The following is a 25,730-nucleotide window of genomic DNA, read 5'->3' on the forward strand; positions in this document are numbered from 1 at the left end:
ATCAATATGTAATTGCAAGTGTAACACCTTCCACATAAAAGCAATACAACTTTGTTAGTTCAGTTGTAGACAATGCTTAAAAAAAATTTAAATACTTTTAAACATGCTGAATTTGTAGGCCATGACAACTGTGTTTCAGATCCCAACTTGTGTTTATTCTAAACTTCCAGTGTAACCACATCAGAGAGTTTTCCAGACATGAGGTCTTGCCCTTGTTTGCACTCAAATCAGCAGCATTAAGTTGCTTATCTTGAGGTTGGGTAAATAAACTCTAGTTTTCTACTCAGACAACACTTCATGAAGACCCAGACGCACATTCAGCTACTGACCTCTTATGAAGTGAGACCCCTACAAACCTTGCCTTTTACCTGTATCCTAAGGCTTTGTTGCAATGTGTGAAAAGTATTGGACATGATTTAGCTTCACTAAGGTGAAAACAACACCTTAACCATTAAATTAATATAAACGTACTGCATTGGGAGGCTTCTGTCAGCCACCATGTAAAGTATTTTTGATGGGTTGCCTTAGAAATAACTTCTTCAGAAGTGCTGAAGTGATAGACTGTTTTTCGCAATTAGCTGTCATTTGGATGGTTGCATTATTATACATTATAAATGTCTGCAGCATTTAATAAGGTGTTATCCTAGGCTAACATAGAATGCTACCCTATGTCAAAAGTGCAGCACAGTAGGTGGAATTTGTCCTCCTTATGGTATCACCAGGATCCCCTTGGGTGAGAGAAAAGGGTATTTTTGTCTAGTTCTAGTATATCGTGGCTAATAGTAATTACTTGCTGCACCACATAGTTAGAAATATTTATGGGGTAGCTTAATGACAACGACCACAAAAAAAATGAAAATGTCCTGTATTTCTCAGGTGGGACGTCTTGATGCTCTTTTGTTCCATACTTGTTTGTGTAATTCAGATCCCATATAACTGTTTTACATCCCATAACTCAGTGCTAGTCTCACTGGCTGTGTTTACCTGAGACTTAAAGTATGGCTCAATGATGCTCTATGACTTGTCATGTTTTCTTGTTCAGGTTGAGCTATTGCTTTGTTACTGGTATCTTATTTGAGCTCCACTACCAGGCTCAGAACACTACAGCAGCTGAGAGCAGGACTGCCAGCCACAGGACTGTGCAGTGCATTTGAACAACAGAGGAAGATGCCAGTCCCCACCTGGCACCTTGCTCACCCCTGGTTCAATGCCTGTAGCTCCACTGGGTACTGGTCTGTCACTCTCACTCAGAGGAAGTGTTGGCCTTTTCCTGCAAACTCCATATCTGGATGCCCCACTGGCAGCAGCTGAGACTGTGCTGAATTGGCTCATTTTCCTGGCTGCCCAAGCAGTGTGCTGGCTCTTTTGTTTTTTCCCCACCTACCTAGGGTGGAGACTATCCTGGCTCTTCTTAATCCCTGCATTTGATGGAGGAAAGTTACAGGCAGTATGCGCCATTACAACATCCCCAGCCACCCTACTGTGGCTCCTGTTCTACTGCTCTCTTGTCTGTTACTCTCAGGTAACTCCTCTGGAAGTTTCCTTGCTCCAACCACTGTCAGAGTAGAACTTGGTCCGATCCCCATTTATTGTTGAGAACTGACTGTGCAGTGTTCATCACATTCATCACAAAATCATTGCTGTCCAGACAGAGAAGTGACTTGCTCTCAAGGTGTTTGAGAGCTTCTTTATTCATGACATTTCACTGTTAAATACAAGCACAAAGATTATCCCAAAGGAGCTGATCTTGAGTTAATACTAACAGTACAGAGTGGGCAGGTAAGAATTTTCCAGTTGTTCAAATTAAAATATTACTGTGCATTGTGGTAAATTCACTCTATGTGAAATTGAGAAGAAAAGGCTGCAGCACACCATTATGATTGCCTTCAGAAAAATGAGTGTTTCATCTATAGCCTACTCATTTACAACTGCATCTAAAGAGGAAATAATAATAAGCCAACACAAAACCTCAAGGTGGGTTTCTCAAAATATTTATATAAATGAAAAAATTGCAGGAAAACCAGCTCATCACAAAGTCAGATTTTGCTATGGCTCTTGTTAACTTCTCAGTACTTACTTTTCTATAATGGTGAAAGCTTTGCTTTTATTTTCTGTGAATGGGGAGGGTAATTAGTCTCTTCTTAGCATGAAGCTGTCTCTTAAAAGACTGCAAGTAGTTTATTTATTTACTTCTTAATTAAGAAAATAGCTATTCTAATTCTGAGGGAAGTGAAAGAAAATTCTGCAACCTGCTCAAAGGTTTAGCATTTTGTAGGATTGGGCACTTCACTGTTAACAAAACTAATAGAAGCAAATGGTGCTCAGTTGTAAGGAAATGGATTCTGACCAATTCCAGTAAGGAGTTGCAACTGGGATGACTTAACTTTGTGTCTGAGCGCCACCTCCACTTCCTGACACAAAGATTTGCAGTTCTGAAGTGGGGAAGCATACCAGTTCTCAGCCCATCTATGACAGCAGATGGGGAGTGCTGTGCTGAGCACTGCTAAGCCTGGAGTCCTTGGTGTTGTGTTGTGTCCAGGTGCGAGGGCATGGGGGAGAGAGATGGAAATCAGGGCCTGGGTAGGCAGTGAGCTGTGATGCGCAGGCAAGGAAAGGTCAGGGAGGCAGGAGGAGGAGGAGGGACTGCCAAGGGGGAAGGCAGTAGGAGATGGTTGTCTGCACAAGCCAGGTTTGAGATGATGAACTGGGAACTTGTGGCAGTGCAGGATTTGTGCCTCTTTTGCCAAGGGTAGCTGAAGACCACCATAACTCAGATGTGGGAAGGGGATGGCTCTCCAGGGCATGCAGAAACCATGGGCAGGTCCTCCAGCACATGCCCCAGAGTCACGGAAGATGCAGGCAGGGAAACAGCTTGTCTGGGTGTTTCAGAATCCCAACAAGACCCACCCTCTTTGTTGCATCATGGAAGAGGGACAAGCAGAGTGGGCTGCAAAGCTGGGGCTGAGGTGATGGTGGGATGGGGAGCATGGCAAGGCAAGGAGCCCAGACAGAGCCAGCTCTCTCTAGACGGCAACCACAAGGCTTCCACAGGTTTCCCTGGATCCTGTTTTCCACTCCAAGATTAAAAATCTCCCTACAGGGGAAAATGGAAAGGAAATTGTGTGGTAATCTTTGCTATGTTTCCAGCTGACTATTTCCATAGAAGTGGGCAGCTGGGCCCAGTGTTTCTTAAGATATCTTTACAGTAAGAGTAAAATCCCAACTCTGTTGAAGGCAACAGGCAATTGTGAGCCTCCTGTTGGCCTCATGAGGGCTGTAATTTCATATTGGCTTCAAGATGCATTAGGAAGTGCATGGAGATCCTGGGAACAGAAAAAGGAAAAGTCAAAAATAAAGATTTCTCATGCAAAAGTTGTTCATAGTGCTTAGCTAGTTTCATCAGAAATTCAAAATGTTTTCAATGTTTTTCTGATCCTATTTACCAAGGTTATATAGGTACTATCCAGGGGCAGACGTTATCTAAGCATCTGAGACTTCAGTACCTTAGTCCTCTGTTTTGTGAAAAAAAGAGGTTAGTTTCTCAAAAATGGTCAGTTACCAAATGCTTGTTTTGATTTTAGGGTCCTTAAAGAAGAAAAAGTATTAATTTCTGTTTGAAATGGGGCTACTTTTACTTCTATGTGTGCTGACAACCTGAATGTCTAGCAGGTCTTCCTACTATAATTTGGTTTTCCATTTCTTTGTGAAAGTCCCATTTTATACTTTCTCAGAAGTGTTGTTTTCCTGCAGCAGTTCTGGAAATAGCTTTTCTGTCCCAGCCAGCAAGGGGATGTGCACCATTTGTGAAGGCAGCCTGGAGAGCAGGCACAGGCAAACTGCAAAACAACATAACTTGTGGAATTAACACTTCACGTTGACACCCATTAAAAATATTCAGAGATTGACTCAGCCTGCCCATGTTGCACAAATAACATGCTTGGCTCTGAATGATTCAAGATCTTATCTGCTCTCAGCACAAGTTCACTGTGGAGGGCCTGATCCTGTTCTCATTAACCTACAAAGGAGTTTTGCTGCACACTTCAAAGAGAATTACATGAGCAGCATTTGCAGGAAAGCACACATGGTTCCTGTACCTTTTCCCTTTTTTCTTTCTCTTTTTAAAAAATTATATTCCAAACTACAACAAAACAAACCAAAAAAAGTAGGCTAGGAAGCAGTCAAAATAAAGCTGCTGTCTGTTGTTGCTTGAGAGCTCTGTTTGTTTGGCGTTCTTAAGTGCAAATTGAGAGTAGAAACCAGAAATAGCTGAGAAGGGTTTGCTTATATTTGTAGCTGAGTACCCTCAATTCCCATCATCTCCATAACAGGAGCCTTGCACAGCCCATGGTATTTCTTTTCACCTTGCACAAGTATTTGCAAAGATCTGGAGCAGAGCCGGTGTGTGCAGTCACTGATAATGTATCCATGTAAACAGCAGGGCCTGTGGAGGTCACTGCAAACAGCTCCACTAAGCTCTTGGGAAGGCAACCACGTTCCTTCTTCTTTTCCCTGTGCACAGCTTTTGAAAAGGAGGAGGCACATATACAGGAGGGATGGGACCAAGCAACCACTGGGGATTTTGTTTGGTTTTCTGTTTCTTCCATGCTGTCATACGAAATAAGATGATGAGTTGGCCCGTATTTTGCCCTTACGGTTTTATTGCTTTGTAGAAAAAAAGCCTTGTGGCTGTATAAATACCCTGGTTCCTTTGGCAGAGGGAGCAGCAAGCATGTCACTCAGCCATTCAATGCACTTCAGGTGCTCTAAAAACCCTCTTTGTGGTAGAAGGGCATGGCACTCCAAATGCATCACCCACAGTGGTGTACAGCAGTGGGTGCCCCTGGTCCAGAAGAACCATCCCTCCTGTGGAGGCCCAGAGAGACTCTTTTCCTCTACTGTCCCCTTCCTCCATCTCCAAGCCAGAACGACAGCATCTGCCTCAGTTCAGATGGCGATCTCTGCTGCCCATGTTTGCCCATGAGAAAGCCATACAAGACCATCATCTGCTGCTATCTGAAACCCAGTGGTAATGAGATGGTGACAAACTCAGTTACTCCCATTGTCTCCCAAATTCAAACCTTTAGACTTCAGTTTAAAGGGTCTTGCATCCCCATTTCCTATTCTCTGTAGCTTGCTTACCTAGTTTCAAAGCTATGAAGTCATCCTCTGTGGGGGATGCTCTGTGCTGTCCTGAGGGAGCAAACATGAATGAGCTTGCTTCTAGTCTTTGAGGGCTTTTTTCCCCCCTGCCCTACTGTTGCCCTGTTTGATTCTCAGTCAGCCTTGCCAACTCCTCACCATGCCAGAAGATTATTTCCTTACCCCCATGCTGCAAACACCCTCTTCCCTCCTGGCTGTGGGAAGGCATCCCTCCAAGCTGTTTCCTTCTCACTTTGGCAAGTCTTCCAACGTAAGAGTTGAGGCAAATGACATGTGGGGACATGAACCTCTGTTCTTTTCTCCACCACAACTACCTCAGTTACTGGAAACTTTGCTGTTCTTTAGTGGGTGCCAATGAGTGTCACCATCTCAGCCTGTATCGCTCTCCACAAGTATTCATTGAAATGCAATTCAGGCTTAGCATGCCAAGTGGACTTAGAGCAGATATGTGGACCCAAACCTTAAGGCCAAAGAGAGGAATAGGACTCAAATTTTCTGTATTTCCCTTGTATATCCTGATAAATAGGTTATTCTGAGGAATTTCCATTCTTTTCACAATGAAACTGCTAAGCACCTGAGGTTTCTCATAATGCAAGATGGGAAGAAGTCTGAAATTGAAAAGTTTCTGAGGACAGGTAGGTGACCTGTTTTCCAGGCCTTAGTAGGTGACTTCTTTTAGGTTGGCTCTTGCACTCTGTGCTGTCTTCTTTCTGGTGTCAGGAGAACCCAAAAACCTTTCTGAAAACTTGTTTGAATGGTTCTGCTCTGAGTTCTTCTGGTGGACATCAGGGATGTTCATGGGGAGGCCCAGAGAGCACCCTAACTACTGGTGTGAAGACTGGGGGCAGCAGCCTGGCTGTCAGAAGCTGCAGTGTGCAGTAGTTCGTTGGGAATGCTGCAGGGATGAGCAGAGACATGAGCCCTGCCTGGCTGCTGCTCTGCCCCTCCAGACTGCAAAGGATGTAAGGAAGGACAGAACACAAACGTGACAATAGCTAGTTAAAAAAGCCTTGATGTTCTTCTGTGGTGTTCCTAATGGAAAAAAATGATTTTATATAATCACAAAAACATGGCCTGTGGCAAAAAGCAATCCCTGCTACCTCTGAGTCTGTTTAGAAGATGACATGCTCTTGGCAAACGCTTCAATAGCCACCGAAATGCCCAGTGCATGTTAACGATCTAACCAGTAAGTTATAGGTTCCTATTTTTTCAATTCATTGAGGAACATTGACAAAACTGCAAACATATGTTTCTGCTGCTAAAGCTTAGTCTTATCACAGTTTGAAAATGTGGAAAATCAATTACATGCTTTGAGTTGCTCCCTTTATTGCTATAAAAGAATTTCTTCATTCTTTCAGGATAGTGTACACTTGGTAACATCTACTGCTAACAGGCTGTTAGGACTTTCTGCTAAATTAATACACTACAAGTAAACTAAACAGAAGGCCAGTGGAATGCTAAACATCCACTTTCTCCTCTGTTGTGGCTGTGCTGCAGCTTGGGAACCCTCAGCCTTGTTGCTACAACATCTGGACAACATTTGGGGCTGTCTCTCAAGTGCACGGGTGTGCACCTCCGGTGAATTTTAACTTTCAACATCTCTCTGCCTCTAATCTATATTTAATGTTTCATGACTAGTAGTCAAAGAAACTTCAGCTAAATATCAGGTTGGAATGAAAATGATCCTTGGGAAAACACTAATTTTCAGCATTTGCCGGCAAAGTATCAGTGACAGAGACATTCCCATGAGATTTGTAGCCCATTCTCTCACAGTAATAATAATTAAGACTCGTGATTACTGTGCCCACATAATCAAAGATTGCTTCATAAAATGTACTCCCTAAAGGGACGAATTCCCTGCTCTTAACTGGATGTCAGTCAGAGGGATCAGCACCCCCAGGGATCTGGAGTCTTTGCTTGCCCTTTTCATTACTGTGTTGTTAGCATTGTGTTACTTCATATTCTTCTCAATGCAAATGAGTAGGTAATCATGTGTAAATCGTGCCCTCCAGAAGGCACATGTAGTGAGTTTTTCCCCCAAACCTACCACAGGGATTTCTCACATGGAACATAATTACATCTCTGCCATATGGGCTCATTTATATTCTATTACAGGTTAAACTAATACGACTCAGAAATATGCTAAAAATACCTCAAAGTATTTTGAGCACTGTCAAAACACTTGTCATTTCTTTCTTGCCTGTTTGATTGTGAATGAATTTATATTTATTTAGAGATCCATAGTGCCAAGTAACTTCAGAAAAATAAAATCAGACCGGTCTGTGTTGCCCAGTGTCCAAAAAATGCTTTAAATTCTCTCATGACATCCTTCTTCAGTAATGGCAAATAGGTGGGTGAACAATGAAACAGAAAAGCCTCTAAGACATATTTACCTGCAGCAACACCTCAGTGGGTTTTAGATTTCCCAGGAGGAAAGGAATGTGCGTTTCAGTAGAGTAGTTTTTTCATCATTAGGCTGGATCAAGTCTGTGTTTGATGTAATTACATTGTCTTGACAAAGCTGTACTTGCACTTTAGCCATTATAAAAGGACAAATCTCTCTGCCCACAGAGGCAGGGCTACTGTGGAAATAACTTTTGCCTAAAAAAATTATAGTAACATAAGAATGGGTCACCTTTAAAACTGGAACCACTGAAGTTTATATGATATTGTTTTCAGAATTGAGGTACTCGATATGAATATGTTATTTTCCAATTTCAGTGGAAATGTTTCATTTCACTGTAAGATTTTATTTGGCAAGAGTTCTTAATCATTATTACTTCACTGATTTTTAAAACTAATACCACTAACCTCTCTGGATAAAGTCTGAGTCTACCACAATCAATCCTAATTTTATTCTTATTTATACATTCAGTATTTCACCCTTTGAAATTTGATCAGGTTTCCTTTATTTCACTAGCTAAGAAGGAAACATGTAGAAAGTAATATGCAGGTAGGAAGATTAGGCCAGAGGATGGGAGGGGACCTTACTGGACCTGCACATGATACTTCAGATGATACTTTGCAAAAGCAGTGACTGACTTTTGTTCCAAAGAGATGCTTGTAAGAAATTGGATCAGAGTTTTGAAGACAGCAGCTGTATGTATCCTATAACCAGGAGATAAAATTCAGCCCTGGTTTATAAAGTCCTTTGAGGTTTTCAGTGATGGAAAATTCTGTGTAGCTATAAAATCCATTATATAACTATGAAATAAATTCTGGTACCTTTCTAGAATTGCTTAATATATTTCAGAGTGTTGCTTTTTTTTTTTTTTTTTTTTTTTTTTTTACTTTCTGATTTTATTATATGATAGCATAACCTTTTAGATTGTTCAACACTTGAACACTAAACTTAATGTTTCCTGAATGCTTTTTGCATATTTTCAGAGAAAAATAATTATTTCTAACACATTGTGCTCAGGCTTCTGTGCAACAGAGTGTGTAAGCAACTAACACTAAGTGTATGAAAAGCCCCCTGGAAGTCAGACACTTACGTATTTTTCTGGATCAAAGCCTAGAAGCTATGATGTCTGTAACTGTGCAATCACATCAGACTCAGAGGAGAGTGTTTCCTTGGAGTTTACCTTGTTCTTATAAGACATCTTTCAAAATCAGCTGAAAGAACAGGGTTTTGGTCAGAGCTGTGCACTGGTCATTGCTGGACAAGGAGAGCAGTCTGACTGTGTTTTTAGTGTAGAAGGGGAAAAATTCAGGCCAGCTACGAGTTTATTACGCAAGAAAAGTATTTTTCCAGCCTTCGTAATTCCTGAAGCAGTGTAAAGGACACTACAGTGATTTCATACATTGGGGAGGAATTAAAAAAAGAATGGTCTCCTGGGTTGTATAACAAAGAGAAAAGAATTTCAAATCTCAGAGCTAATTCCATTAGCTAATGTTTTAATTCAGCGGTCATAGATGTTTGATTAAAGAACCTGCTATATACAATTTCTTTTGCAAGTTCTACAGCCCTGATTGAGTAAAGGCATCCTGTGCCCTTGGAAAAACAACCTCTCCTTACATGCACAAAAGGGTGTCTTTTTACATGACAACTCCACAGCTTGCTTCCGTTTTCTTCAGGCAAGGGTTTTCATTTTCATTCCACAATTTCATTTATTGTAAAATAACAACAGACACTGTGGATACTGCACTGAGATGCTGTATTTATGTCATGGTTTTATGCTCATCCCTGGGCATCCACCACTGCTCATGGCTGCAGTCCCTGGGCATCCACCACTGCTCATAGCTGCAGTGGCACAAGCTGACAGGCATCCTGACCATCCCCGGGTCACACCAGACCATGAGCAGATGCAGCAAAGGGGGGCACCAAACCAGGTAACAGTATTCCCAAATACTCCAGACAACAACCTTTCCAAGAGAGGGAATGACTTCTAATGTGCCCTCCCAGAGTTCTCCTTTATTAATTGCATGCTAGAAGCAGCAATTTGGTGATATTTTCATTGCATATTTGTCAGCCATATGCCAGTATGTCAGTATTTTCTTCCAGAGGATGGGCAGCCATGGATTTTCAGCAGAGATATCTAGCTGGTGCTGCAGGTATATGCTCAGTTCTGCATTCTGGGTGAGATGTTTATTTGCAGTTAGTGCCGGGATGGAAAGTTCTGGCCTGCACTGGAAATGGGTGCATTTCATCATGCATGTGGTTTGCAGGAATAGGTGAATCAAGAGCGTTTGTATGAAAATTTCATTCCTAATATCCACACTGATGTTTTAAATCAATCATTCCTGGATATATAAATCATCCCATGATTAAGTTTGGATCTTCTTTGTCATTTGATGGATAAATGTGAAATTCTTTTGCTGTCTAATGTGATCTACTGTCTGCTAATACCCAGTTCTCTGAAACCCTTTGTAAATCATTATAGTTTGCGTCATCCATTTGGCTAACACACAGTGTCTGCTAACACAGTGTCTGTTTTCCAAAAGTGTGTAGATGATAATCTGTTTTAATACCTGTACAAATCAATTAAATTTATTTTGTGCACTGTTCACTAGCTGCCAAATTGGGTGGAGAATAGAAACACTTAGCAGGGGAATCAGACTCTACATAAATGTGCATTAGATGAGCCTTGCAGTCTGAGTGGGGGAGGATGTGAAATTTAGCATTTAATTTTCTCATCTACAAACAGATTTAAAAAAATGGCTTCCAGAAACAAAAATTTAGGGCAGAATTGTGGAGCCCTTACTCATGTTGCTGAGCAGATTCTTAGTGGATTTATCCCACTGGAGCTTAATAATACCACCTCCAGGGTGGCTGAAAGGATGCAGAGTTTCTTGCAAGGCACTTTGATGCTTTGTCTACCAGAGAAAGTAGGCAGCATATCTTCAAACCTCCTCATGGGGCCAGACTTCTGACTCTTCTTTGCTGTTTCTGATCGCCATCGCTGCAGTGTAGTTTAGGGGCCTGTAAATGTCCAAACTGACTGGTGGTAAAACTGATGGGTGTCCTGAGGTACCTGATGGATTCTGCAAGAGGATTTGGGTTCAGTCTTCAAGCCTGTATATCTCAGCTTTCAAGCCTTCATTTTAGACTGTGTGAATTCTGTCATTTGCAAAATGAAGCTTTCTTTAAGTAAAATTGATATACCTCCATTTTCCCCCTCACACCTATCTTCCTGTAGATAAAATGAAGTTGCACTGGGAAAATTTAAAGTTGACTGTGACCATAATGCTTTTTACTCACAGCTGAAATCCATATTTAAGCACTGACACAGATGGATTCAAGAATAAATTGCTAAACACATTTCAAAATATGGGGGTAGGAGGATGGAAAGCAATGCCAAGAAAACTGTTCTAAGGCAAAGTGTCTATGAAATGAGTACTACTAAAATTTTGCAGCATAAAACACTATAGAAAAAGTCATTGTCAGAGGGAAGAGAGATTGATTCATCCCAGTATTGCAATAGCATTCCTGATTGCAGGTAGCTGAGGACAGTTTAATTTTAGAAAGAACAGTATAGCCTTTTTCACTTGGTCTCTCACTTACAAAAAAAAAAAAAAATTCCCTCCTCACATACATTCATAATCCTTGTAAAAATACTCCATGGTATAAAATTCCTTGGCTAGGAGAGAATACCAAGCCAAAATGAGTAAGTATTTGTAGTAGGTTGAAAGATTAAGATTATTCCTCTCAAAAGGGAGCGTTATATACCTTCTAGTTCTTTTGGAGAAGAATTTTCTGGATAATGCAGAAAGAGGGCAGGCAAGTTTTTTATTTAAAGGTAAATGTACCAGAATTCTCTCAATTGACTGAGAATTTTTATTACAGGCATGGTCTGATTTTCCACTAGTTTTTATCCTTCATGACTGTTTGCACTGATGAAGTTGTTAAGTGATATGCATTTTTACTCTGCCCTTGTTTAGGAGTAATGCTCATAATATAGAAGGTAGTGCAGCATTCAAGATCTACATGCACTTACCAGGATAATCACTATCCTCAAATATTAATGTGATTTGAATTTAAATGAGCAAAGGATTGCAGAAGCAATGTCACGTCTTCATCTCCTGGTGAGGAACAAGAGTTCTAATGTTGCAGCTCGTGGCTCAGAAGCCAATGCCATATTGACCATGAAGCCCTCAAACGACAATGACTTCCATCACTGCTTGTGAGAGCTGGACTTGACCTGCTGACCTAGAGGCTGAAAGGCCATACATTTTCTTTTATTTTGTATGCCACTTACTAATAGATACTCTTTTAAATTCTATTCAAGCTCTTATGTGCTACACACCACTATAGCTGAAGGCTTTCAATAGAGTTTTTCTGAGGGGACAGAAGGTAACAAGACTCACATGTTATTTCCAGTTTTCCTTTCTCTTACTGTACGTGGACATTTCTGGAAAGTTAGAGGCTCCACACTTTATTTTATTGTTTCATTTTTTCTTTTTTGTGATGAAAGTTGCTAATGGAAGTGGATTAGGCAGCTTGTCAAACAGACAGAGTTGTTCAAATGATGTCCTCACCATTGACTCTGCTTCCTGGAAAGCTCTCTGTCTTGCGCAAAAGACATTATTCCTCATTACAGAGAGATCCTTCATACCAAAGTAATTCAGTAGTCAAGTACATTCCTTGCCCTCACAAATTTTTTAATGGGAGCATGAATCTGAAGAGAATCTCTATAGGCAGTCAGTGTAGTGAGTGGTCAATGTTTACAAAACTGTTCATGTCACTGATGGGGAAGAGGGCTGCAAGCTACAGTTTCCACAGGCTGTTTTCTTGATGGATAGACTTGCACGACCATAATTTTTCATACGTGTAATTCATGCATAATCACAGGTATTTTGTACACATCCTTCCTATTTCTCATGCTTTAGTCAAAGTTAGAGCCCAGCTCTATACATTCATCTGCACTGAATGGAACAGGTTAACTCAGGCTGGAATTTAACCCTGTGACCTTTGTCCTGTCTCCATCAATATAAGGTTAACAGACAAAAGTGTGCACTTTGGCTATTATTGCATATTTAGAAAAAAAAAAAATGCATGAGTTTTAGCTATGGGATAAATTCACAGAGGACTGAGAATAAACCTTAGGCTCTTCTACTGCAAATGATATTTAAGGGGTTTAATGCTAGTTAAAGGTCTGTGGTACGGTGACCCTATTTGCATGCAATTATTCACAGTGCAGAGACTTTCAGAAAGACAAGGGTCATGTATGGGTACAGTGCATTAAGGCATATGATGTGAAGGCAGAAATATTATGGGGACCACAAGGCAAAAGCTGAGACTGTGACCCCACTGATTTACGGCTCTAAATACAAGAGCTGGACAAGAAAAGCTGCACTATGAGTCATCGTGACTGCACTTCAGGGCACAATGTGCTGAACTGACTACTAATGGCATGTTTTAATTCTGAGGATTTTGAGGTTGGGTAGGGATGGAAATAATCCAAATAGGGACAGGAGAAAGCTGGAGGTACTACAACATGGGTGTACATCTCATTGAGACCGCATGTCATGTGGTCCTGTGTTCCTGGTGGGGGAAAACAACCCCGGTACCATCTGACAGCATGGATGGTTTAACTGGTTGGCAGTAGGCGCCCAGCACTGCCATATTATCAGCAATTTCCACAAGACTGAATTTTCTTGTTTACAGAATATATTGCTTTTATCTTCCAGACCTGATTGTTTTCATTTCTTGAAGAAAGGGAACTTTGAAAAAAAAACCAAAACAAACAGAATGTGAAAATCAAATAATTTAAAAAGAAGTTGCTGGTCAGCAAAGAGCAGGAAACCATCTTGCTCTGGTACTATTCTGCATCTGCACTGAAACACAAGACAGCAGCTGCCTTGGAGCTGCCTCTACAGCAAGGAAAGACATTCATCTACATTTAAAGATTCAGTGCACAGAAAGCAGAATGACGACATCTCCTCTCATTTCCATGCCCAACAGCATGCACTCCAACACACAGCTATGCTTCCTCTACAATATCCCTTTATTTTCCTTTATCTCTGCTTTTCTACCCCCTTCCTTCCTCATGCCCTTCTTTGAGCTTTATGTTTTCTTGTGTTTGATTTGGAACTTGCGTTCTTCAGTGAACAAATCCTTCTCCCTTTGTTTCTCATCAGAGCCTTCATTGCTTTACATCTGCTGGGAAGAACTGATCCAGTTATCTCCCAAATTATATTTCAAGAGTCTGCAAGCCTGACTTCACAGATAAACTGGAGAGCACCCCAACTGGTATAAATACAGGACATAGCCTTTTTTGCTCCTTTCAGCAGTAGATGATGATTACCCAGTTTTACTATAATGTCAGTTGCTACCAGAGGGAGCAGTATGCCATGCTATTCCCAATATTCAGTCATTAGAGGGTGATTGTTATTGTCTGTTATTTTATATTAAAGTAGCAATTAGTCCTCTCAGAACTTGATATCTCATATTCAAACAGAGAAGATGGTTTCACTCCCAGACTTCTCATGGACTAAATATAAGACAGGAGAAAATAGATATATCCAGCAAGCAGCTCAGATATCATGGCAAACGGTTATTGACGCAATGAGTCACAGCAATGCCTTGCTATAATTTCTGCAGGCTCCTTTCTGGCTGCAGAAGGCAGAAACCTCTCTTGTTTGATTTTGTTTTGTTTGGAGAGTAACAAGCTCTCCCTCAGTCAGGTCTACTTTCTTTATACCTCTGCATCTGATTCAAGATCAGTGAATGTAGCTATGCATCCCTTTCTAGAAGGGAGATGCATTTTCCTTAAGCAGCAAACACAGTGTCTTTCAGCAAAATATTGACTATCTAATTTCCTCTCAGTAGAAGTATTAAGGTAAATATAAAAGCAGCCATGTCCCTGGACAGTGGTGTGCTCCACTCAAGCAACACTTCTTTAACAGTTTCAGATGTCTCCATTTTACTGTGATTTTTGTAGACTGGGACAACACTGCTAGCACCCTAGTAGTCCTGTGGATGTACTTAGGGATAAGCTGCCAAAGAACATCTTACTGCATTAATTTAATGGTGTGCTCATTTGCTTTACTTGATCTCACTTAATCCATCAAACTCTTCATGAACAGAGAAGGTTGAATCAGCCTTACTGATAGAAATTACATTCCCACTGTTATCTCCCTGACAAATCAACCACTTCACTGCTGAGGGGTTCATATTCCTTTGATTTAATAGGTGCTTGGTAAAATTGCACTTCCTGGGAAAGTAGATGTTTTAAACCATTGGTCAGAGAAAGCAACCAGTCAGAGGCTCTGCTTGGTGTTTGTTTTTGGTTTGCTGTTCACATCGCACTTCCTGCATTATTGGAGGAGAGTGACAGAAGGAAAAAAGTGAAGAACAGTTAAAGCACATGAATCCCATCTTCTTCTAAACACACCTCATTAGGGAGGAGATTGTTTAGTTGTTTATAATTTTCAGGTTTTCAAAATGAAAATGTTAAACTCTGGAGTACATTCAGTGCCAGGCACTGAAGTGCCTGTTTCTCACCATCAGACAGATAAACTCAGGAACAAGGTTGCGGAAGCAGACTGCGGGATCTCTGTAACCAAGCCTCCTAAGGACTGCTCAGACAAACATCTGCCACAGTGGGGTTAGCATCAGCAGCCTGGCTTTGCAGCTGGGAGCTGGACCTCTCCGTGTCCCTTCTGTGGTTACAATTGGGATAGTTCAATTAATATTGCTCCCCTGAATTCCCAAGGCTACTTCTGCGTTCCTCACTTCATCCCTAGCCTTAGAACACTTGCTGTAATTAACTGTGTGCCACTGACATACTTTATGAAATAGAAAAGGAGGTCTTGGTAGTGAGAAAAGTGGTTCCTGCCAACACTGAATTTTTATCAAAATTTAATGAAAGCTATTCTGTAAATAAATCCCCAGTTGCAGGTGCTCTGAGTGAGGATTTTTCAGTGTGAGATGAGAAGGCTTCAGGGAACCTCTTGGACAAGGTGAAGGTTAGTGTTTGGATACTGCCTGGCCCTTGGCATCCTCAGCAGCCCAGGGCTGGCACATTCCAGCTTAGCACCTACTTCCCCAGCTGGGAAGAGCTGTTCAAGAAGAAAATGGTACCAGAAGTCAGATACTCAGGACTGACATACACACACCCCCCAAGGAAATATTTGAATCATGCTACCTTAGACTCAGCCCAGAAGTCAGGGTAGGGTGAAGTGGTTTAAATACCCTTTCCTTCTCTGGGTTTGTAGACACCTCCAGGCAGCTTCAGGTCAGTACGATTTATTGTGTCCTTGATGGATTGTCCTCAGCAACTCTGTACGCTCCTGTGCCCCCACAGTGTCCCACCATCAGGTTTCTTCACAGTTCCAGTGCTGGAGAATCTCAGGCAATACTCTGGGGCTGGTGGGTGTTCCTGTGCCTCCTGCCTGGCAAGACTTTTTATTCACCAGGAAAAAGACTGAAGGAGAGGTACAAACTGTACCTCTGGGTTTTATGCCCAGTTGTGCCATTGACCTGCCAGGTGAGAAGAGGCTCCAGTGGGAGGACTCAGCCTTGGTCCATCTGTAATTTAAATAAAAATTATGCAGGTTATTTCTAAACTATGGCTGTGCAGCACTATTAATCTCCAGTTGTCAGGTGAGACTATTAAATCCCCTTCACCTTCCTCACCACCAGTGCTACCCATCTTTGTCCATTTCTGCTGGCACATCCTGAGTGCTCTAGGCAGCAGAAGACCCACCTGTCTCCCAGCCTGAGCTGGACAGAGTGGGATACCCACCCCATGGAGGCCTTGAGGAGTACTTTAATGCAAATCATGTTCTTCCCCCCTCTTCCTTTTTGCTTTTGTTAGCAGGGATGATGATGGTTGCACAAGCACTATCCTGCTCAGAAATAAAGCAGTTGCATACACTTGCTCAGAAAAGAAGAGTAATTTACATTTACAGAAATCTTTACAAAGGCAGAGTGCAAGTTGAAAGAGAAGGAAAACAGCAAATTAGAGTGGCTGGGTTTATCTTGCTGTTCAAAACTTGGACTCATGTCTGCCTGCAGCCTGCATTCCAGCCTGAGCTCCACAGCTGATTGCACATGATGGAGTCAGAAGGACCGCATCATGCACGTTTCTGGGAGGACTGCAGCTTATTAACAGCATACTTTTCAAGTAGGACATCCACTGTTTCCTACCTTTCCTATTGCTTCTTTACTGTCCCCATCTATTTCTTGCCTAGGCTTCATGTTTTGTCTGGTCTTTGCCAAATAAATAAATTTTGTCTGGTCTTTGCCAGATAAATAAATTAAATTACCTCTGTACCTTCTGTATTATTCTTATTTTACTAGTCTGATTTATTGAGATTAAAGTTTAAATGGCTTGGAGGAAATTACTCAGATTAAATTACTGCTCAGGAAAACTTTGGGATAGCAACTGTTTCTTTGTTTGGAGTTTACACAGCAAAATGAAGTCCTGCACCATATCTAGGGGACTTTGAAGCCAGAGCTATCGCTAGCAAATGTTAGTGTTGTGAATCTGCTCTCCACCACCTGGGTAAGATACTCTTCCCTGGCTTTCTCACTCTTGTTTTTTTCCTGGCTTATCACAGATAAGCTTTGAGTACCCTGCTGTGTCATGACCCCGATGGTAGAAGATGGTCGCTGCTGGAGGGCAGCAGCCTCTGGGCAGTGCGGCCAGTGGTTGCCTTGTTACTTGTCTCTCTGCCTTCTCCTCACTGATTTCCAAAGAAGCCATTGCCTGCTGCCAAGCACTGTTCTTAAGCTGTTTCATCCTGACCACTTAACAAAATGTCTTCCCGTGGGGAGAAGATTTACATGAGGAATTCTCTGGAGTGGGAATCAGGACAGCCCTTCAACCAGCCCCTCATGCCTGCTTTTTGTGTTGCCACACTGGGCTGAAGACTTCAAAGGATACTCAACTCTTTGCCTGTACTCCTTGCCCTGTCTTATTTTTGACCTTTCTCCTGAGAGACAGGTCCACTAGTGATGAGAAGATAATTCAGATCATCCGGTCTCTTGGGACACCCACTAAGGGGAAGAATAACAACTCATCCACAGCTTTACTGATCTGCATAGAAAATTCAGGCTCCTTTTTTGCTGACCCTTGTGGCTTCCCACATACAGCTGTAAGACTTTATGCTCTTTATGCACAAAGGCAGCTGGAATTTTCAGCCATAGGCTGTCAAATGTCATATTCATAACACATTGGATTAAATGATAATAGAAGAATAATTATTTTAATAAGATATTTAAGACATATTGAAAGAGAAGCTTTTGTGAAACAAATACATGGGAATTTTACAGCATCAGATCAAGAGAACAGATTGTTACTGGTAATTCAGCAGATCTGTCCTAGTAGTGTTACACACACACTCATGACCTCAGACTCCAGTGAAGACCACTGGGCCATTCATCTGGAAACATGCTGAAAATCTGCCTCTTCACAATGCCCTTACTGGGGGACATCACTTACCTTTCTCTCTTTTGCATAGCTGCCTAGTCTATGCAAATAGTAAAATTACTATGTGAATGTGAACTGAAAAGGACTGTTTAGATCACTAAACCCAGCTACTTGTTACTGCCCTTGACCATTTAACAGATGTTCAGCCACAAAGGAGCCACAAAAATCTTGCCAGCTCCCTATGACGCCTTGCAGATCTATAGCAAAAGGTCCAAACACAGTTACACATCACAGAGACAGCTGAGGGGATCGAGGGTTTCACTGCTGATTTCAGTTTTCATTAGCAGTTATGATATTAGTTATTTGTCAGATGATCCTAACAATTCTACCACATAATCCTACAGATAAAGATAGGTAACACTCCATCACCCCCACCAATCTGACTTTGGGGAAAATTCCTTTGCCGCCCCAGATCTGTCAGGTGGCAGGTATAACCTTCTGGGTATATCTCAAAGGCATTTGAAGTGTTTATATTTCAGTAGAATCACCAATGTATCCTGTCCTGTCTCTGGTTGAGATCTATCTATGATACTTCAGATGGGAGCCAAAAAAATCACAGCAGTGAAGTTGCTGGGAAGAAAGGAAATAAAAGGTCTTTATAAAGGCAAGAAAAATGTGAGGCATGAGATTACGTAGCTGGGGTGCAAATGAACAAAATGAACAAATGCCTCCTTCTTTTGAAGACAAAGGACAAAAGGACTCATCATAAGTTTAAATTTTGGACACCAGCATCTCCTCCTTAGCCTACCACTCAATCCCATTCAAAAAGCTGTAAGACTCCATTTTGCCACTGATGAGGGTTTTTGCATCTCTTGCCTGGTCAGGAGTTCAACTTGTCTCTGCTCATCAGTTTGAAAATATGTTCCCATAACCTATGACTCTGCTTTGCATTTTATTTGTTATAATCCTAAGCAGAAGAAATTCTTTCTTTCACTCATTATACAGAACAGACACTGCATAACTTTCCCACCACCTTTAGCAGAATTTTCTTTCCTTTATCCTTTTTTTTCAAAACATGTTATGTTCCCGAGTGGGAGCACATACCTGGCTGGTTTAATTGCATGAAAAAAGACTGTCACCTGTTTTATTTAGTGATCTGCTTCTATAAATGTAGACATATTCACTCTGGAGGACCTTAGAGGCTGCTTAGCTGCTAAGATGTAGCCTGTGCCCATAAGGATGATTGTTAAACCATGTCCAGCTGTTCCCATTCGCACACACAATGAACACAGTCGGATGTGATGCTCAGGAGCTTGTCTCTCCCCGTCTTTGAATCAGAACAAGATGTTTGCTGACCTTTCCACAAGTGACCTTCGGTCCCTAATCAGGAGGATATCTTCCCTGAAAACACAAGTTGAGAAAATAAGCACATTCACTAGCCATAAGCATAATAATGATAATTCAAATGTTTCACTGTGATTGCAGGTAAGAACTATGCATATGTTGGTAGATACAAATATTTCCTGCTTTTGGACCTCCCTAAAATAGTTCATAGAGTTGAAAAATAAAAAAAAATAGGACTTCTAACAACCTCTAGCCCAGTTTCATTAGCTTGCATTTTTATAATGTCATGTCTTTAGAAACACTGTAACAATCTATAGAGGAATATTTTTTCATAATGCTGTGCATAAGACAAAACCAAATTTGAGCAGTTTTTTCAGTTGCTGTTAATAAAGGATGCAAGAGCCCAGTGTCTATATAATAACTTACAGCTGTTGAGAAGCTATTTTAGTCAGTCCGTGCACACACCAAGTTTACAGTCTCCAAATACCTGTGGTCTAGCCACTTACTTCAGTCTGCTGATTATTTAGCTGGAATAATCTACCCTTAGCTCCTCCTTCAGCCCCCTCCACCCCAACAAGAACCAAATGCAAAGCCATTTAAAGAAATGCAGAGCCATTTAAAGAAATCCAGACCCAGCTTCTGGGCAGGGCTGTGACCCTAAGCCAGAGCCTCCCCACAGCTTTGCTCTGCAGGTTTGGGCTGGCTATGGTGACAGTGGCTGTCACAGCATGTTCAGACCCACGGGAGCCAATGGTTAGGGGAAGTGTCACCAGCAAAGTGATGGTTTTTGCTGGGTGGGGAGAGGTGGGTCCCCAGTGCTCAACAGGGTGATCCCACTGAGAGCTCAGCACGTAAAGTCTGGAGCTCACCCACCCACCATGGGTGGGAGGAGAGGGAGCAACAGAGGGAGGTAATATTTTTTTTATATATGGGTTTATTACTTTGAGGGCAACACAAAATGATTATTTCCTCCCTTTTTTTTTCTTCCTGCTGAATTAGGGGAAATTTCCTATCCTGATATGAATGCAGCCTGGCACTGGATGTTTGATTATTTAATTATGATTTTTTTTATTTTACAAAAAATAATTTTCATTTAATTTGATCATTACCTCTAAAATTGCTTCATGCCTTTAATATCTAAGTTAGTCTTGTTCCTGAAATGGAGCATATCTTTCTAACGAGCCCCACAGATAAATTTATGTGCTTATTTCTGCCAATTCTTATTCTTCCTGGGTTTTTAGGGAGGAGGTTCACTGTTTGCTTGGTGCAGGATTTCATAAGGCTTTTTTTGAACCATTTCTTATAATGAGCATTGGAACCAGTCTAGAAAACCATGATAGAAGGTAAATCCCTTTTAAACAAAAAATATTACAGCTGAGTTATCTGCTGCCTCTGCTGGGGTTGGTAGGGTTGTTATGCTTTTGTATACTAATTGCTTTGGGATAATGATGTTTTCTACTTGCTTATACATTTTTCATCAGACAAATCAGGAAAAAGGTTGTATCATACAGATCTGTAACTGTAGCTGCTTTCTTGTCCTGTAGCTGCAAGGTAAAGATGAGATACGTTTTCATACTCAGAGAAAAAGGGTCAGAGTTAGAGGTGAAAAAGAGTATGAAAGTGCAATGCCTTGCATATAAATAGCTAGCCCCTAAAGCAGGTGCTAACAAGACCTTCTTGACAACTACTGAGTTTTGTGCATAGCAGAGGAAAAGTTACAGCTGAAAGAAAAGAAACAGGCAAGGAATAGCATTGTACTGTATCTGACTGGGATTATAGCAGCTGAATGAGTCATTGTTATAAAATATGGGCAGCGGAGAGTCCTTTCAAGTCTCTCAACACAGACTGAATGCGGTTCTGACCAAAATGACAAAATTCATTTTGATTGAATAGTTGTCCATATTTTTAAATGAAATGCATGTGGGGCCATTAGCTCAGCTCCCTGACGAAGGCGGCTGCGCCGCAGCCCTGCCATATGTTTGGCAGTGTTTGAAGCACCTGGCATCCTCCAGAGCAGACAGTCACATTTGAATGGGGATGAATATTGAACACAGTCTCACAGCTTTCTCTTCCAACTCCAGGGTAGGTATTTTTTACATTAAAAAACAATACAAGCACAATACAAAAGTTTAGGCAAAAATTTATGTACATAAAGTGTTTTATAAAACCAGAAAGGAAAAGGAGGACAGGACTGGCGGGGATCCTAGACTCCTCCTGTGTCTGTGGAGGACAGGATGGGCAGGGACACAGATTTCTTTCTTTGTCTAAAAGCTTCAGGGACTCGAGAGTGCAAAAAATACAAATAATAATTTGTTCTTTCATTATGGATTTGTCACAGTGTTATTAAAGCTAATATGCAGTTTCTCATCCTGGAATAATCACTCCCATAAGTCCCATCCCTATCAAATCTTCTTCTCTTTAATACCATTAAGAAACTGATATGCTTAGCTGCATGCTGAGATCAGTCTTGTCCTTTGGCTGAAAAATGAGCAAGTTACTTTGTCGTCAAATAAGGTTTAAATGTTTAGTGACCCATGAATCTGAATTTCAACCAAATAGGAATATTGCATGTCCTTGTGCTTCTCCTGGGCCATTTTTGGGTTTCTTTTTTTAAGTATTAGCACAGATTTATGGTATGTTTTGTGGTTTAAAGAGCTATTGATTACATGGGGCACAGTTAGAGCAGTCACAATTAGATCTACCACAGAATGGTGAACTCAGACGAGAATAAGAGAAAGCAAAGACTAGGACAATACTCAGAGAACAGAAACCCCATCACATGACAGAATTAAAAAGGACTTTGCTAGTTTTATGTTGCAAAGGAAAGTCTTAGAGGAGGCACCATTTATTTCTCTAAGCATGTCCCCAGGAGGAAAAGGACCTTTCTTCTGAAGGGCACTATGAGAGAAGGATATAAACCGTGTGAACACATTCACATTGGACACAAAAAGGTCTGGCAATGAAAGGAGCAAGAGTCTCAGCTGGACTTCTAGGAAGTTTCTGGGGCCTAAAACCACAGTTTGAAGCTACTTTTTGATAATTGTATTCATGAAGTGTAATGATATGGTTGTCTACAGTAGCAGGTAAATTACTTTGATGAGAAAAGAAAGTGCCTTCTTTAATCACTTTATCAGTGTTCCTAATACCAAAAATGTCTCCCAAAATAGATTAATGAGGAATACGGAGGATTTCTCAGCACACTTTCTGTCTGGTGATAGTGCAGCATTTCTTCATTTCTTCTGAATACAGTGCAAAGGTGGAAATGAGCTGAGTGTTTATGTGGTTTCACTCCTTCTGAGGATCATTTTCAGATCCCACTTGAATAATTTTTCTGCCTACAGCTGTTTTCACAAACATCTCAGTGGGTGGACTCCATCTAAGAAATCCTTGTGCTTCTGCCAGGATTTCCTTTCTATTCCAGCTCCCCACCTTTTAAAGAAATTATAAGCAGTACATGGCAATCATGATTTAGAAAGGATGTTGTCCCTAGGACATAGGAGTTTCTGACAGTGTTTTATTAGCTAATGTGGACAACCAGCTCTGCAAGAGGAACATTGCTGCTTATTTTTCTAGATAGTTATTATGACTGTTCTGATTTTTTTGTTTATAACATTAATCTCTGGTGATCCATATCCTATACAGTGTTGAAATACAAAAGAGAAAAAAACACAGCCGTTTTTTGTACTGTATTTTTTTATTGGAAAATAGTCAAAGTGTAAAAATTTAAACAAAAATCTGCTAAAATGAAGGAGTTGCACATCATCCACATTGACCATTTTTGGTCCAGCTGAGCACTGAGGGGCATTACCATGGGAAGGTGTGCATTATGTCTCTCACTGGAGAGCCTGCTGAAAAAGCAGGACCTGAAAAATGTAGGGATCACTGCACACTCATTTACTAGCACCAAGCACTACAAGAACTCCATAAAAATGAAAATAAAACCAGAGTATGGTGATGTGATACGTATACAACTCTGCATATCAATATGTTTCATTCACAAGAGGAGATTCAGCCTCTGTGGAATTACAGTGCGTGCTGCAATGAAATGGCTCTTGCACTAACAAAAGCCAGGCGAGGTCATTATCTGCATTTCCAAATGTTTGTAAAATAAAATGGAATAGCCTTTTCACCCATATATGTTATTTTGCTTGTTGTTTAGAAACCATCATAACAGCAGCCTCAGACTATTGTTTTCTTGTCATGGTACCAAAGAAGAAGTATATCCTTTGAAAACACCAAAATAAAAACAGCTTAAAGGAGAAATTCTTGAGGCTGCTAGCCTGTAAAAAGAGCTACCATATATGTTCAGGTGCCAGGAAAAAAAATACATGCCACACCGTCCTATCAGCTCTGCTTAGGCTTCAAGCCTTAGCTGCACCAGCTCTGAATTATTTGCACTATCCATATTTCACAGGGATAGGTCAATAATCCCACCACATAGTATCATACACATATATCAGATCACATTGCCTACTCCATAGCTCCTATATAATACATCACAGTCAGGGTATTGTTTCACAGTACAATAAATTACTAATGCATTTATCTGAACATTTTCTCCATCATTTTTTTTGAATCAGTTACTTTAAGGGAATTCAGGGGAGTTGTAGAAATATTTGTACATTTTTGTAATAGATTATGGGTTTCTCTGCTTAGATTCCTCTAAAGGACTAGGGGGAGAAGTGCTTCATTGTTTTGACTCAAGATTTTTTTGTTCACAAAGCAAAATGCTCATAAAAGCTGTGAACATCTTCAGTAATTGTATGTAAGGTTTCAGATACCATCACTGGCTTGAACATTTTTGATTCCTGCTTCCTGGGTTGGCTTACAGGATATGTGCTGCTTCTCCCTGGCCACAGCACTACTTTAGCTTTGTTCTGCTATAGTTAAATTGCTACCTGGGCATGTTTGTATTGTTGCATGGGCATGGTGACCTTTGGTAGTAAATCATTTTGACTGGGCCAGATTGGGTTGAATTGCAAGGAACAAACAAATGCATGTTTGTTTTCAACTTAAGAGATGCAGCAATTTAGATAAATTTAAAGTTTGGTTTCAGGAAAGCATTCTAAATGGTGTATTTATATTTCATTACTCCAACTTTGATATATCTAGAGTGTGAAACTTGTTTATAATACATAAAAATATACATATTTATTCATATGTGTGTGTATATGTACAGCAAAACTCATGCACAAATAGATGTGCGTTACATATATGGTAATAATACAGCTCCATCATCAGGAAAACATGGAGACATCTATTCTAAGCCAGTCATGTAGGTCCCTCTGAGATCTATGGGGGGACACAGCCAGTTCCAGAGGGTGATCTATTCAAAATGAGACGTTGCCTGCTGAGAAATCCTACGTGACTAATTCAGAGAAAACACGTAAGATTCAGAAATAGGGACAGGAAACCCAAACCAACTATGCTCCCAAAAGAACACTCTTTTGTGGAGCTGATTGAACATGCATCACTTCTGGTTCCTACTCTTGTTTTTTGTGGTGGTGATAATAGTGATGGTGGATACCACCAAGTTAGAAAAGATGTTTTCCATTTTAAATTAGAAAGTTTTGTGGGTTTCTTAGGGGTTATGGTAATTATTACAGAGGAAAATGTTCATGTTGCCAATTCATCTTTTTTGTTTGTTTGTTTAATTTTCTCCTTAAATGTGACTTTGAAGCATATAATTGTATCCAAATCATTGGGTGGACTTTAAAATCATGAGGGAAGAAGGAAAAGGGAGGAGAAGAATTAATGAGATCTACAGTAAAGGGAATTATTAATCTGTAGAAATATGTCTCTGTTACTATTGGCTCTGTGAAAAACTGATTTCACATGTTATAATGTGCCTCCTAAAACTGAAAAAATAGGAAAGGGTGTGGAAACCTAAATTTGTACAGCATATGAACACTTCGATCTCTTAAGAAGGCAGATGTAGAATAAAATTTAAATAAAATCTGGAAGAAAATGCGAACCCTTAAGAGAAACAAAATTAAAACCCAAAAATCATGTCTCCTGGTTTAATGGTGAGATTTGGCAATAACACCTCTGGGATCTTCTGAAAGGAAAACTCAGATTCTTGGCTTAATGTGTAGCACAGAGATTGCCTCAAATATAAATTTTATGTCTGCCTTTCCAGTATGTTTTGAGAGCCAAATTCCAGCACTGTCTGAGAGAATGTTAGTATTTCTCTACAGTGATGGTTTGAATCAATAGTTCATCCTATAAGCAAGGAAAATAATTGTGATGAAGGTCTTTGCTTAAGTAAAACGAGTGGAGAACATGCTGTGTCTAATGCAGGCTTGCTCCTGAGCTACTGTAAAATAGCATGCAGTTCTTTGCAAAATTTGGACGACATGTTAAGTGCACTAAAAGAAGTGATAACTGCACTTTTGCAGATAGTAATAA

The 25,730-nt window shown here is 40.6% G+C and overlaps 1 long non-coding RNA gene across 2 annotated transcripts; it reads right to left on the reverse strand.

Annotated features, from left to right (window-relative positions):
- Nucleotides 1–12,630: 12,630 nt before the first annotated feature.
- Nucleotides 12,631–19,812, reverse strand: LOC138105646 (uncharacterized). 2 transcript variants are annotated; one of them, XR_011148591.1, is made up of 4 exons: nucleotides 19,749–19,812; nucleotides 19,118–19,379; nucleotides 15,750–16,132; nucleotides 12,631–15,663 (listed from the first exon to the last, which is right to left on the reverse strand). It is a non-coding gene; the product is annotated as an uncharacterized lncRNA (long non-coding RNA). The 2 variants fall into 2 exon arrangements; XR_011148590.1 differs by having other exon boundaries at nucleotides 19,083–19,379.
- Between the last annotated feature and the right edge of the window lie 5,918 nt (nucleotides 19,813–25,730).

The sequence above is a fragment of the Aphelocoma coerulescens genome, chromosome 2 (assembly GCF_041296385.1).
Source record: "Aphelocoma coerulescens isolate FSJ_1873_10779 chromosome 2, UR_Acoe_1.0, whole genome shotgun sequence".
Taxonomy (NCBI): domain Eukaryota; kingdom Metazoa; phylum Chordata; class Aves; order Passeriformes; family Corvidae; genus Aphelocoma; species Aphelocoma coerulescens.